The sequence below is a fragment of the Tursiops truncatus genome, chromosome 20, assembly GCF_011762595.2.
Source record: "Tursiops truncatus isolate mTurTru1 chromosome 20, mTurTru1.mat.Y, whole genome shotgun sequence".
NCBI lineage: Eukaryota > Metazoa > Chordata > Mammalia > Artiodactyla > Delphinidae > Tursiops > Tursiops truncatus.
This window is the reverse complement of record NC_047053.1, coordinates 485,881-498,671: the sequence shown is the minus strand read 5'-3', so window position 1 is coordinate 498,671 and position 12,791 is coordinate 485,881. Positions and strand designations below refer to the sequence as shown.

Below are 12,791 nucleotides of genomic sequence, written 5' to 3'. Positions count from 1 at the left end.
AGCAGGGAGTGTCCCTGCATCCCACGGTCCTTTCTGACCCTCTGTGCTTCTCCTCAGTCACCTGGACCTCTCACAGCTGTGCAGACAGCTGATTACAGCAGAGGACAGGGTGTGCACTGCCTCAGCCCGGCCCTCACAGCCCGCCTTCCCACTGACCCATCTCCAGGGAGGAGCGGTGACAGGCCTGCTCTTCTCAGAGGATATCCAGCTGGACATTCCTTCCCACTGGAGAACAACATCCCAGCTAGTCCTGGAGGAGGGCGGGGGGCTGGGGGGTGGGGACAGGCAGGAGACACTCCTTTAAGACAGCTGGGACGACAGAGGCAGCCAGGAGCCTGGTCTCAGAGGGTGACTGATCCAGGAAAGCAGGGAGAAAAGCTCCAGAGGAGGTGGTTTCAAAATAGCAAGGTTACTTTTAGAGGCAAGAGGGGGCCAGAGAGAAGCACATCTTGAGGGCGGGCTGTGGGGCAGGCAGGCCACCTCCAGGGCTGCCCATGAGGAGCACCGCCAGGCTGCCTGGCCAGGGCCAGAATAACAACTTCCCCCCTCTTTTCTATCAGCTAGGCTATTAGACACTGATATCAGGGAGAGAAACCCAGAAATAAGAAAAGATGGTTTTAAGAAGTTCCTACTGAGGGGAAGGGTGAGGACCTCCCCCAAACAAGAGGAGGCTTATGGGCGGGGGAGGCAGGTGGCCATGGCTGCCACCACACCAGGTGCAAAGACCCCGCTGAGGGCTCTCACAGGGAGACGAGCCCCAGCTCCGACTCCCACCTCCACCTCCAGGGCAGCTGCCAGCTCCCCCAGCTGCCCCACGGAGCCCTCCCCAAGCGCTCGGCGCTTCCCAGGTCCTGGAGGAGCAGCAGGGAGAAAAGGCAATGGTGGCTGCTGGACTAGGGGCTGCCTCGTCCGTGCTCCCTCCCTCCCACCTGCCAGCAGAGGAGGGGGGCCCCGAGCTCTTCTGACCCACCGCCACCTCCCTTCTTATCCACTGGGGCCCGACCCCAGGAGCCAGACCCAAGGGGCACTGGGTTCCCCGAGTTCTGGCCCTGACGTGGCCGCGGGCTTGCTGGGCCACCGCAGGGGAAGGACTAAGCTCCCTGGCTCCCAGAAGCCTTTCTGTGGGGGGCCTCTGGGATCAGCCTGTCCTCCTTGGGCCCAGCTCAGAAGGGAGGTGGCAGGGCAGGAGGGCTGGCCGTGAGCCCACAACAGGGAAATAGCATGCACCCTTGCTGTGTATTCAAAGTGTGTCCCGTCTCCGAACTGCCCCCCAGGTGGGGACATGACAAGGGGCCACACCCACGCCAAGCCTAGTGCCCTTGTTGAGTGAAGTGACCTGGTAGCATCTCTCCTGGGGGCTCCTGGACGGCCCTTGAGCTGGGAAAGGGAGCTTGGGTAGGTTGTCCTCAACCAAGCAGAGGGGGTCCCTTGGGAGCAGCGGACAAGGGAGGTGGCCTGGGTTCCCCACCCCGGATGAGTGTGTCTTCCCCCACTTCCTGCCCCGGCCCCAGCCCCTGCTCCCTTCAGAGGGTCTAACACTGGGCCTTCCCCAGCATCGTGCCAGTGCCCTTCGGAACCGTCTCTGGGTGGCGACCTCTGCCCTCTCTGGAGCCAGACTCCCGCAGGCGGGAACACTCAATCCCCACTGGCCCTGACAAGGCACACGGCCTCTATGAGGCAGGTCCTCAGGGAGGACCCTGATGCCACGAGGAGTAAGGCACGAGCTGAAAGCACAGGCGCGCCTGGTGCACTCCTTTCCTGAGAGAGCCGGACAGGAGCAGAGGGGCTCTTCCTCCTTCATCCACCATGCTGCCGGCACAGGCGCACGGCCCTGAAGAGTTACCCGTCTGTTACACACACAATACACACAGGTAAGTTCAATGGGAACCATAAAAGACATCATCAAAAGTTCTAGAGTTTTCTTCTCACTAGACCACGTAGTGGGCCCCCTGGAGGCACACGTTCCTCTTTAGAGACCACTGCTCCAGGGCTCGGGGTACCAAGCTGCTCACTGGCCCCTTCTGCACAGTGAGTAGGTTCCCAGGTGAGGTTTCCCTGCCGGCCCTGCAGCTCCGTGTGGTCACAGGACTCACTCGCCAACTGCACCATGAGACTTCTGGCAACCTCTCCCTGACACGAAGGCTCTACCTCCTTCCGGAAAAGCTTTCAGAAAGGCCAATGAAAGGCAAAAACATAACAAGCTAGGGCTGAAGGACATGGAAGTTTCTTTACCACCTCTGTGTCAGGATCTTCCAGTTACAACCTCTTTCCTGCTTCCTTAAATGTGGCTTACCACAAGGCGGGCATTATCTAATCCTGTTACACAAGCAGGAGAGGGAGCAGAGAGTAAACAGCGGTCATCAACAGAAGGGAGAACTGGCAAACCGGTCCAGGTTCACAGGGACCTGCCCGTGACGGCTCCTTCGGGGTCTCAACAGCGCCACCCAGGGGAAGAGGCAGCACCCGCACACCGCTGCGCGCTCACTGACCGCTCCCATCACCCGCACCTGCCCCTTCACTGCTCTGCCTTCAACTGCATCTCTTGCACTCACAGCTCGGGCAGACTCAACCAAGGGTCTCCAGGGAGTCCCAGGCTGAGGTCTGACCCTCCCCACCTCTGTCCAGGAGCAGAGCACACCCACCTGCATGCTCAGCATTGGGGAGAGAAGAGAGCACAGTCCATATAACAACCCCTTTCCTGGCTAGGCGGCCCTGGTGCTGGGAGAGCCAGGGTGAGTACCTAGGCTGTAATGCAGCCCTCACCCCTGGCACTGTCAGAAGAGAAACCAGCCCAGTCCAGCGAGCTCCCGGCCCTCATCCTGCAATTCAAGAGGTTAGGAATCCAGGCCTTCCCCAAGGCTGGGCATCACCTAGTTTTGCTCATTTCACTTTCCAAAAAAGGAATGGCTGTCGGAAGGCCAACCGATGCGGCTGTGTTGCCAAGTTATGGGTTCAGTCCTCACCCGGCAATGTCACTGGACGGCCCTCCAGCCATCTGGGGGCCTCTGATCCTCCTCTGGCTTCCACACTGCACCAGCTAAGATGGCAGAGCTGCGACAGGGCTGAAGATCCTCTAAGAATGAGGTGGCCAAGCAGGAGAGCACAAGACAAGGGCCTCTGTCTGGGGATGTGACCACGCTCTACCGAGAAGCCAGCTTTCCTGCCTGTCGTCTGCTCGCTGGCTCACAGGAGGCCCACTCAGGAAACTCCTGAGCAGCAGCCTCACCCCCACCCTCGGCCCAAGCAGGTGCCATTCAGGGAAAACAACCCTTGTCCATTTCTTGCCGGATCCTGGAAGTTTGGGAAGCAGTGAGCTTCTAAGAGCCTGAGAAAAAGAAGAGGAAAGTTGGACAGAAACACAGAGAAGGGCCCTTGAGACCTTTCAGCAGGACCGTCCCACCAGGCAGCTGTGCTTGCAGACCCAGAGGGGAGGCAGCTCGAAGGCGAGACTCAGCTGGGATGGGAATCCGCCATTTTACCCCTCACTCCCCTAGTCAGAGGGGAAAATGGAGACCCACAGAAGCAAAGGGCAAAGAAGCACTCTCAAGGGCGGAAGGTACTTCTCAAGGGAGCCCAACCCCGTCCACTGTCTGAGGTCCTAGCTTGCTTAGGCCACTCAAGCCCGGTCCAAGCAGAGCCCACATCCTTTCTTTGGGATTGAGGAGGTGGGACCTGAGTCCTCTACAGAAGCGAGGTGGTCCTGGGGAGCACCTCATCCAGTTGCAGGCGCCCCCAGAGCCCCACGTCCCTGGAGAAGCAGGTGCTGGTCAGGCTCACAGAGGCCGTCTCCTGGCTCTTCCCACTCCCGCCAAGCTGTCCACAGAGCCCCAAGCCTAGCACACCATGAATCCTTCTCTCAAGAGGCAGCGCTGGTGACCGCCCCAAGCGCCACCCAGGCCACAGTCCAGCCCAGCAGCCAGCACTCTCCAGATGGATATCCCCAAAGCCCAGGTTCCCCAAGGAAACTGTAAAGACTCTTGGAAAAGGGGTCTTGAGGCGCACCCATGAGATCACGATCCCACCAGGACCCGGAGTGAGCCAAGCCCCTGCCCGGACCCAGCAGCTCAGAGAGGCCTCTGCCAATCTCGGCCAGGGCCCCGGAGCAGTGGGGGTGGACAAGAGGCTACAGGAGGTGCCCGCCCAGCAGAACTTCCTTCCTCCCGTTCCTCTTGTTGCCAGCAGCCAGCTGTGCCCAGTCGTGCTGTGAGCTTCCCCCATGTTCCACGTCGTGGTCCACAGGGGGCTCACAGCCATCCTGCAGAGCAGCCCAGGCCAAGCTGTGCCCACAGTCTCACTGCCAGTCCCCAGGCGTCGGGTCTGTGTCCTTGCTGTCACCTGATCTCCTCCCAGGGAGCCCTGACTCTGCACCCTCCCTGCCCCTTAGATCTCCAGTGTGAACCTGCCTGCTCCAACTCACTGCCCTGGAGGATGCTTGGCCAGCCAGGCTAGGGGCTATGGCACAGGGGACCTGCCACCTGACCGCCCATCACCCCAGGACAGGAGGGAGTGCTGGTGCCAAACACCGACCTCACTCCCAGCCCCCTCCTTCCCGCAGAGATTGGAGGGGCTAAGCTAAACTCTGGGCCTTAGGTTTCCAGAACCCACTGGCCAAGAGGAGCCCCAGCCTTGGACCAGAATCCTAACTGTGCCGCCACCACCTCTGTGACCTTGGGCAACGTGTACATTGTGAGCCTCAGTTTCCACAGGTATAAAGTGGGAGTAACAGTATGCCCACTCCAGATGTAAAATGGAGTAGCTGCTGTGGAAAACAGTGTGGAAGTTCCTCAAAAAGTTAAACATGGAGTCACCTTATGACCCGGAGAGGAGATGTTAAGTCACTGCATTTTCCCTGAGTGCTGCCACGGGAAGAAGGGATGCAAGTGTTGGCCACGTGTGCCTCCTACCCTGGGGCACAGAGGGGGCCACAGGGTGAAGGGAGAGAGCTGACCTGCTGGGCGGGAGGGACCTCCAGGCCTCATCCTGTCCCTGAGACGGGAGGGAAAGCCTGGCCTCCTGCCTGCTGGCCCTAAGGTGACCAACAAATGGCTCTTAAAAATGACGGGCCACACCAAGGGGTTTACCCGAGGGTGGCGAGCAGCTCACGCCTATCCTCCGTGCCTCGTCAGCCCCCATCTTAAGGCCCTGGGGAAGATCTAGCTCTGGTTCCCCAGCCACACTCTGCAGGGGGAGCTGGGGGAAGTTGCGGGGAGGCAGGGCTCTGCCCTCTGCCCAGCACCGACCCCCTCCCCGGTGCAGCATCCCCGCCCTCCTCCCCGTGGGCTCCCTGGAGCAGGGGGTCCAGCTGTGAGGGCTGCATCCCCCTCGAATCAAGTCAGGAAGGTGGGAGCCCCGAGCCTGGGGTCTGTTCAGTGGCGGCTCTGTGGCTTCGGCTCCTCGGCCAGCTCCTCGGGAAGAGCCCAGGCCTCGCCAGACCTCCTCATCTCAGCTGCTCCTACAGCCTTGGGCCCAAGCCCTCCGCCCCGAGTCTGAGGTCCTTGACCACTCCGGCCTCCCCTCCTGTCCCTGCCCGCAGGTCTAGGCAACTGCGGCCACTCGCTGAACAGGTCACCTCTTGCACGGCCATTCCCTGCCGCAAGCGCCTGCCTTACCTCCCTCACCACCAGGATGGTCGCCCTGTCCCCTCTGGAGGGGAGGGCCCTGTGTGTAGTCCCTGGTCCACGCATGGGCCTGGATAAAACTAACTGGATTCTCCTCCACATACCTACGCTGGCACTGCCCAAAATGAGCTTCAGTACACATTTTCTAATGACAGACGAAACAAACCAACCCGTCTAAGTTTATATTGCATAAATATTTATGCCTTATTTGTAAAGAAGTTACACTTTATTTATAAAATAGGAATACCCAATCTTACCAAATCTCATGTTTGTTAAGCAGACAGCAGAGGACACAAGTGCAAAGGCCACAGTGACAAGTCCTCCACAGTTGAGGAGCCTGAGGGAGAGGAGTTAGCTGGAGGGAGATGCAGGGCCCAGAAAGGGAACCCCGCCTCCAGGAGCCCAGGGCCCTGCTCTGTGGCCACCAGCCCTGGGTCCAGAACTGTAGCAAGTTGCAGACGACAGAGTAGAAAGGCAAGAGATGGGGTGGTGACACTGCAATGATCTCATCTACAACACATGTCCAGAGTACACAGAGAGACAGAAGGACGACAAGGCTGGGGAGGACTGAAGGTGACAGCTGAGGAGTACAGAGCTTCTTTGGAGGGGGTGGTGAAAACAGTTCTCAGATTAGACTGTGGTGATGGTCATACACAACCCTGCGAATACACTAAAAGACAATGACCTGTATACCTAAAAACAAAACAAAACACTGCGCAAACGTGGAAAATAACAAGGAGGGCTTGTGGCCAGCTAGTCCTGGCCCCAGTCAGGGTCCTGCGGGAGGAGCACTCCTCGCCCATGGCCTCCAGCCCAGGCCTGGAAGGTGACAGAGGCCCAGGACGGCAGGTGGACTGAAGCCCAGGTGCCCGGCTCCTCAGCTACCTCTGCATGGCCTCAACCGCAGGAAGAGCAGGGCAGCTCAGTGGAGCAGCCTGAGGGCCAACTTCAGTCTCCCGGCTCTGACGACACGCGTCTGCTGGAGACGACACATGAGCAGCTGCTCCCATCCCCAGGAGGCCCCCTTCCAAGATCCGGCCCTGGGCCCACCCAGGGGTAGCGTGGGCCTCCATGGACTCAGCACAGAGGGGCCCACAGGACGCAGGACAGGCCCGCTGGGGCGGCAGCCTGGCAGCTGTTGGAAGAGGAGAGGGCCGAGGAGCCCAACGTCGCACAAGTGCCGTGGTCTGGGGGAGATGGCGGTGATGACCTGTTCTGGGCTTTGTCGACCAGCAAACTCCTTGCCTTCACGGGGCATTGGTAGGGTCAGCGAAACTTATTTCTTAAGGAAGAAAAAAACACAAGGACCCTTTCCACTTGCTGCTGATGCCAGGAAGTTCCTTCCCACACCTGCGGGGCAGGACTGGCTGCTGGCTGGGCAGCCCTCAGGCTCCTGGCCAAGGCCCACCTACTCCTCAGATGGGGCTGGGAGCGCAGGGAAGGACAGCTCTCCCCACGCAGCCAGCACGGCAACAGCACTGCACAAGAGCCAGGTGCCTGCTATACCACACATGACAGCTGACTCACACTGGATCAAACACCCAAATGTAAAAGCAGAAACTATAAACCTCTTAGAAGAAGACCAAGGACAACAGCTTTATAACAGTGGATTTGACAATGACTTCTCGGACGTGACATCAAAAGCACAGGCAACAAAAAAAATAAGCTGGACTCCATCAAAATTAGAAACTTCTGTGCATCTAAGAACACAATGAAGAGAGTAAAAAGGCAACCCACAGAATGGAAGAAAACATTTGCAAATCACATATCTGATAAAGGATTAATATCCAGAATACATAAAGAACCCTTACAACTCAACAGCAAAAACACGGACAATTAATAAATGAGCTAAAGGGACTTCCCTGGCAGTGCAGTGGTTAAGAATCTGCCTGCCAATGCAGGGGACACGGGTTTGAGCCCTGGTCCGGGATGATCCCACATGCCGCGGAGCAACTAAGCTCGTGAGCCACAACTACTGAGCCTGCGTGCTGCAACTACTGAAGTCCACGCACCTAGAGCCCGTGCTCTGCAACAAGAAAAGCCACTGCAATAGGAAGCCCACGCAATGCAATGAAGAGTAGCCCCCGCTCGCTCCAACTAGAGAAAGCCCGCGTGCAGCAACAGGACCCAATGCAGCCAAAAATAAAATAAATAAACAAAATAAATTTTCTTAAAAATAAATGAGCTAAAGACCTGAACGGACGTTTCTCCAAAGAAGACATACAAATGGTCAACAAGCACATGAAAAGATGTGCAACATCATTAGTTATTTGGAAAACGCAAATTAAAACCACAATGAGGGCTTCCCTGGTGGTACAGTGGTTGAGAGTCCGCCTGCCGATGCAGGGGACACGGGTTCGTGCCGCGGTCTGGGAAGATCCCACATGCCGCAGAGCAGCTAGGCCCGTAAGCCATGGCCGCTGAGCCTGTGCGTCCGGAGCCTGTGCTCCCCAACAGTGAGAGGCCCGCGTACCGCAAAACAAACAAACAAACAAACAAAAAAACACAATGAGATACCACTTTGCACCTATTAGGATGGTTATAATTTTTTTAAAAAAGCTGAAAGTAATGAGTGTTGACAAGGATGTGGAAAAACTGGAACCCATGGTGCGTTGCTGGTGGAAGAGAAAATGGTGCTGCCACTGTGGAAAACAGTCTGGCAGTTCCTCAGAAAATCAAACATAGACTCATCTTATCATCTAGTAATTCCACTTCTAGGTATATACCCAGAAGAACTGAAAGCAGGAACTCAGGTATTTGCACACCCACATACATAGCAACATTATTCACAGGAGCCCAAAGGTAGAAACAACCCAAGTGTCCACTGAGATAAACAAAGCATGGTTTATCCAAACAATGGAATATTATTCATTATAAAAAGGAATAAATGGGACATCCCTGATGGCACAGTGGTTAAGACTCTGCCTGCCAATGCAGGGGACAGGGGTTCGAGCCCTGGTCCAGGAGGATCCCACATGCCGTGAAGCAACTAAGCCTGTGCACCACAACTACTGAGCCTGCGCTCTAGAGCCCAAGAACCACACCTACTGAGCCTGCGTGCCGCAACTACTGAAGCCCGTGCGCCTAGAGCCTGTGCTCCCCAACAAAGAGAAGCCACCGCAATGAGAAGCCCGCACACCACAACAAAGAGTAGCCCCCGCTCGCCGCAACTAGAGAAAGCCCACGTGCAGCAACAAAGACCCAACGCAGCCAAAAATAAATAAATATATTTTAAAAGAAGGACTGAAATTCTGACACGTGCTACAAAATGGATGAACCTTGAAAACATTATGTTAAGTGAAATACACGAGACACAAAAGGACAAATATCAGTGTTTAACTGGTATGGAGTTTCAATCTGGGAAGACGAAAAATTCCAAAGATGGATGATGGTGATAGTTACACAACAGTGTGATGTATTTAATGCCACTGAGCTGCACACTTGAAAATGCTCAAGATGGTAAGTTTTATGTTATCTGTATCTGAACACACACGCGTACACACACATACATATACCCCAAGAAACAGTGCCCAGGCCAACTTGGATTCCCACCTTGGGAGTGAAAACACGCACGGCAGTAACCGACGCAGGGAAAGAGGCAAAAAGAAACACTGCATTTAGGCCAACAGGCTCCCTGAGTGGAAGTGGTCGTTCTATGGGTGGAGCCCAGCCAAGTCACCCAACGCACAGTGGCCTCCTGCGAGGCCCTCCCCAACATGCACAGAACAGAACAACGGGCGCGGACCTCAACCCTCTCACCCCCAGCCCCCTACCTTTCCCCATTCCCAATCCTCGTCCCGGGGCGGGAGAAGCACCCCACACAGGCAGCACAGGGCCCGGGACCCTGCTGCTCCCCTCTCGTACAGGGGTCAGTGCCCCACACCTCAGCCAGACCTGGACGACGTAAGAACTATCTTCCTGGAAGGTGTGGTGACCTCAGGCACAAATTACGTACGAAAGAGCAACCAGGACAGGTGAGCCTTCTGACTTCAACAGGACTGGGGCAGCTGAGCACAATGGCCGGGTCCACCCCAGGGCCAGGAGGCTCACTTCCTTAGCTCCAGCCCTTGAAGTAAATCAGTCTCCTTCCCCATCAGCAGAACCACTAAAGCCGACCTTTACATTTTGCCTTGCCCGGTTCCCGCCCGGCACCCACACCCCTATCCCCGTTCTTCTGCGGGCCTGCACAGTGTCCCTCGTATCGACCTCTGCTCCTGGAGACTTGCGGCAGTCTTTGGGAGCCGACCGAGGACACTGCTGGAGGAAATACGTCCTTGCCTGCCTGACTCACACCTGGTGCTGTACTCACACCTGCCTAAGTTCTGGGTTCTGACCAGATCCACTTGACAGTTATAATCACATCTACTGAGGGAGAGAGAGGAGAAGCCCTCGAGGCCTGCCTGAAAGACCCCAGGGTCACCTTAGAACGCACAGGCAAAAGTCTGGATTCAGACAACAGGTGTTTACCGAGCCCCTGCTTTGTGCCAGGGACAGAGGTAAGAACAGGACAGACAGAATGTCACCTTTACAAAAGTTCACTTTACTCTCGTGGTGACGAAGGGAAATAAAAAGAACAAAGAACGATCCCATTTCAAGTAGGGGTAAGTGACAGGAATACAAGGACAGCAGGTATGGGGCTGGGAGCGCCTGGGGAGGCGACGCGCTCACAGAACCCCAGCAGAGGCCGTGTGGAGGAGAAAGCGAGCGCTCAGGTCACCCGACAGGGACGAGCAGGGTCTGGCCCACGGAAGCCAGAGGGCAGGCCTGCTGGTAGGACTGGAACAAAGGGGCCCGGGGTGGCCACAGCCTGCAGGGCCCGAGGACGTGGTCTGCTGCGGAGGGGGGCCCAGGAGAGGGAGACCGCTTGACTGTGGCTCTGACCCTGGACAAGATGCTAAACTCAAGAACTGAATTTCTTTTCTTTTCTGCACTTGGCTTATATTCCAGCTACTTTTCACGGGCAATTCTATCCCCCGCCTTCATAGAAAATGGACCCTTTTAGGCTAATGACACAAGCGACGGGACTCAGACAGGCAGGAGCAGGAAAGGCAGAGACAGCAGAGGACGGAGGTCAGCAGCTGGCTGGAAGGCAAGGTCACCAGCTGGCTTCATGAAGAAAGCAAGCTGCCAACCACAGCCTTTGCTACGGCCACCCCTGGGGCACAAGACAGTTCTGGCAGCAACTCTGGGAGAGGTCCCCCATACGATGGTACCTAAAGATCAGGGGAGCTGGAGGGACAGAGAACCCAAGGACCATCTGACTGTTGGAGCTGGAAAGGCCTCTCAGAGGCAGCTCAGGGCTGAGAGCAGAGCCTTGCTGGGGCAGGAGTGCGGCAGGAAAGGGGCGCAAGACAGAGCAGAAACAGTCCCGAGGGGCAGAGCTGGGGGGCTGAGGAGGACACACATCAAGAAAGGGACTTGAACTCCACTTTCTTCTGAGATGTAAAGGAGATGGAGCCAGTGTCCCTGTCCCCAGCCCTATCACTTCTCAGCAGAGACAGTTTCCTTCTGGCAAAGACTCACATCCATCAGAGCAGGAGGCCTGAGACATCAGGTATCCAGTGGGCAAGGAAGCAGACCCACGAGGGGTCACACGGCCCAAGGGAGCACAGACCCACAGGGGTCACACGGCCCATGGGCAGCACCATGAAGCCCAGGGCCACCAGGTGGCTTCCTGGAGCCAGGGGAAGGACGTGGCAAGGGGGGAGTAGAAAGGCTAGTGTTGGCGCCCCTGACAGAAATGTGCGGGATGGGGGCGGGGCAGGACGCTGCAGCTCACACAGCCAGCAGCTGTCCCCCCTTCACCCCTCAGCCCCCATGTGCTGCTCTGAAATGCCGCTCCAGGCTCCGCAGCCGCAGCCCGAGGAGGCCACCTTGCTCCAGTGGAGGGTGTTTCAGGGATGGGACGCACTTAAGTCAGGACTCGACAAAGACCAGAAATAAACAGAACTTGGTTCATAGGAGTGGCAAGCGGTGCAGACAGGCTCCTGAGATGAGTCCCACAGGAGCAGACTGAAGGCGCCCAGGCTGCTGAGCCTAGAGGAGGAGGGCTGGGGCGGAGGGGCTGGGGACACAGGACAGGGCCTCATCTCTGAAAGCATCCACTCGACAAGCATCCACACGGGACGCCAGGCCCCGGGGACACAGCACCACCACGGTGAGTTCAGCACTGCAGTAAAGGCATGAGCAGAGCCTACGGGGAGGAGGGAAGGAGGCCGGGAATGCAGGAGCCAAGTCTAAAAGGCTTCTTGTGGCCCAGGACCAGGCTGGTCTGGCAAGGCCCAGGGAAGAGCCAGGCTCAGGGGCAGAAGCCGCAGGTGTGGAGCTCAGCTGGAGCCGAGGACATGCAGACGCTAAGGGGTCCCTTGATAAATGGACATTTTGTCCCCATAAACCTGGGGCTGGCACCACCTCCACTGTAGATAAAGGCAAAGCGCCGCTCCCAACAGCATTTGCCGCTCAGGAGGAACTCGCCGAGCACCTACTTACTCTGTGCCGGGCTCCACTGTGGGCACTGGGGACGCAGCGACAAACAGAACTGACCACCATCTCTGTCCTCACCGAGCTGACCGTGCGGTCTCAGAGTCAAACAAGTCAGATGGACGGAGTCAATAATGTGTGAGGTGGCAGTGAAGGGCCACGGTGGGGAGTGAAGTGGGAGTGAGGACAGAGGACGAGGGGGACCCGTCATGCCCACGCGTGGGAAGGTGGGAAGGCGCCAGTCCTCCCGGTGCCAATGGATGAGTAAGCCTCAAGCCCCGTTCCGGTCCTGCTGCCCTGATTTAATCAGGCAAAGAGTCTGAAGGAGAGTCTAGTAACTAAAGTACAAGGAGTCCTGAGAAGGTGCTAGTTTACGCCTCAACAGCCGTTCCCAGTGCAGCCTCAGACTCACCACCGTCACTGGCCTCCCGACACCAGGTCACAGCAGCAGGTGCCCAGGGCAGCAGGGGATGAGCGAAGCCCGTGGTACTTTCCGACTGTGACCTGAGCCCACCCACCTTCTGGCTTTGCTCCCATGACCTGAGCCCCCCGTCCTGCACTGGACACCAGCCCGGGCTTCCCTGCCAGTGGTCAGGGTACCCCCTTCCTCCAGCTGCCCTCCAAGGGCAGCTCCAGAGGCACTGCATTTCCCGGCCCTTCCCAGCTGCCTGGCCTGGAGAAACCTCCTCTTTC

The 12,791-nt window shown here is 57.3% G+C and overlaps 1 protein-coding gene across 14 annotated transcripts in view; it reads right to left on the bottom strand.

Annotated features, from left to right (window-relative positions):
• MPRIP (myosin phosphatase Rho interacting protein) overlaps positions 1-12,791 on the bottom strand; it is a 130,980-nt gene that overhangs the window by 49,292 nt on the left and 68,897 nt on the right. The gene's annotated exons all lie outside the window — the stretch shown is intronic.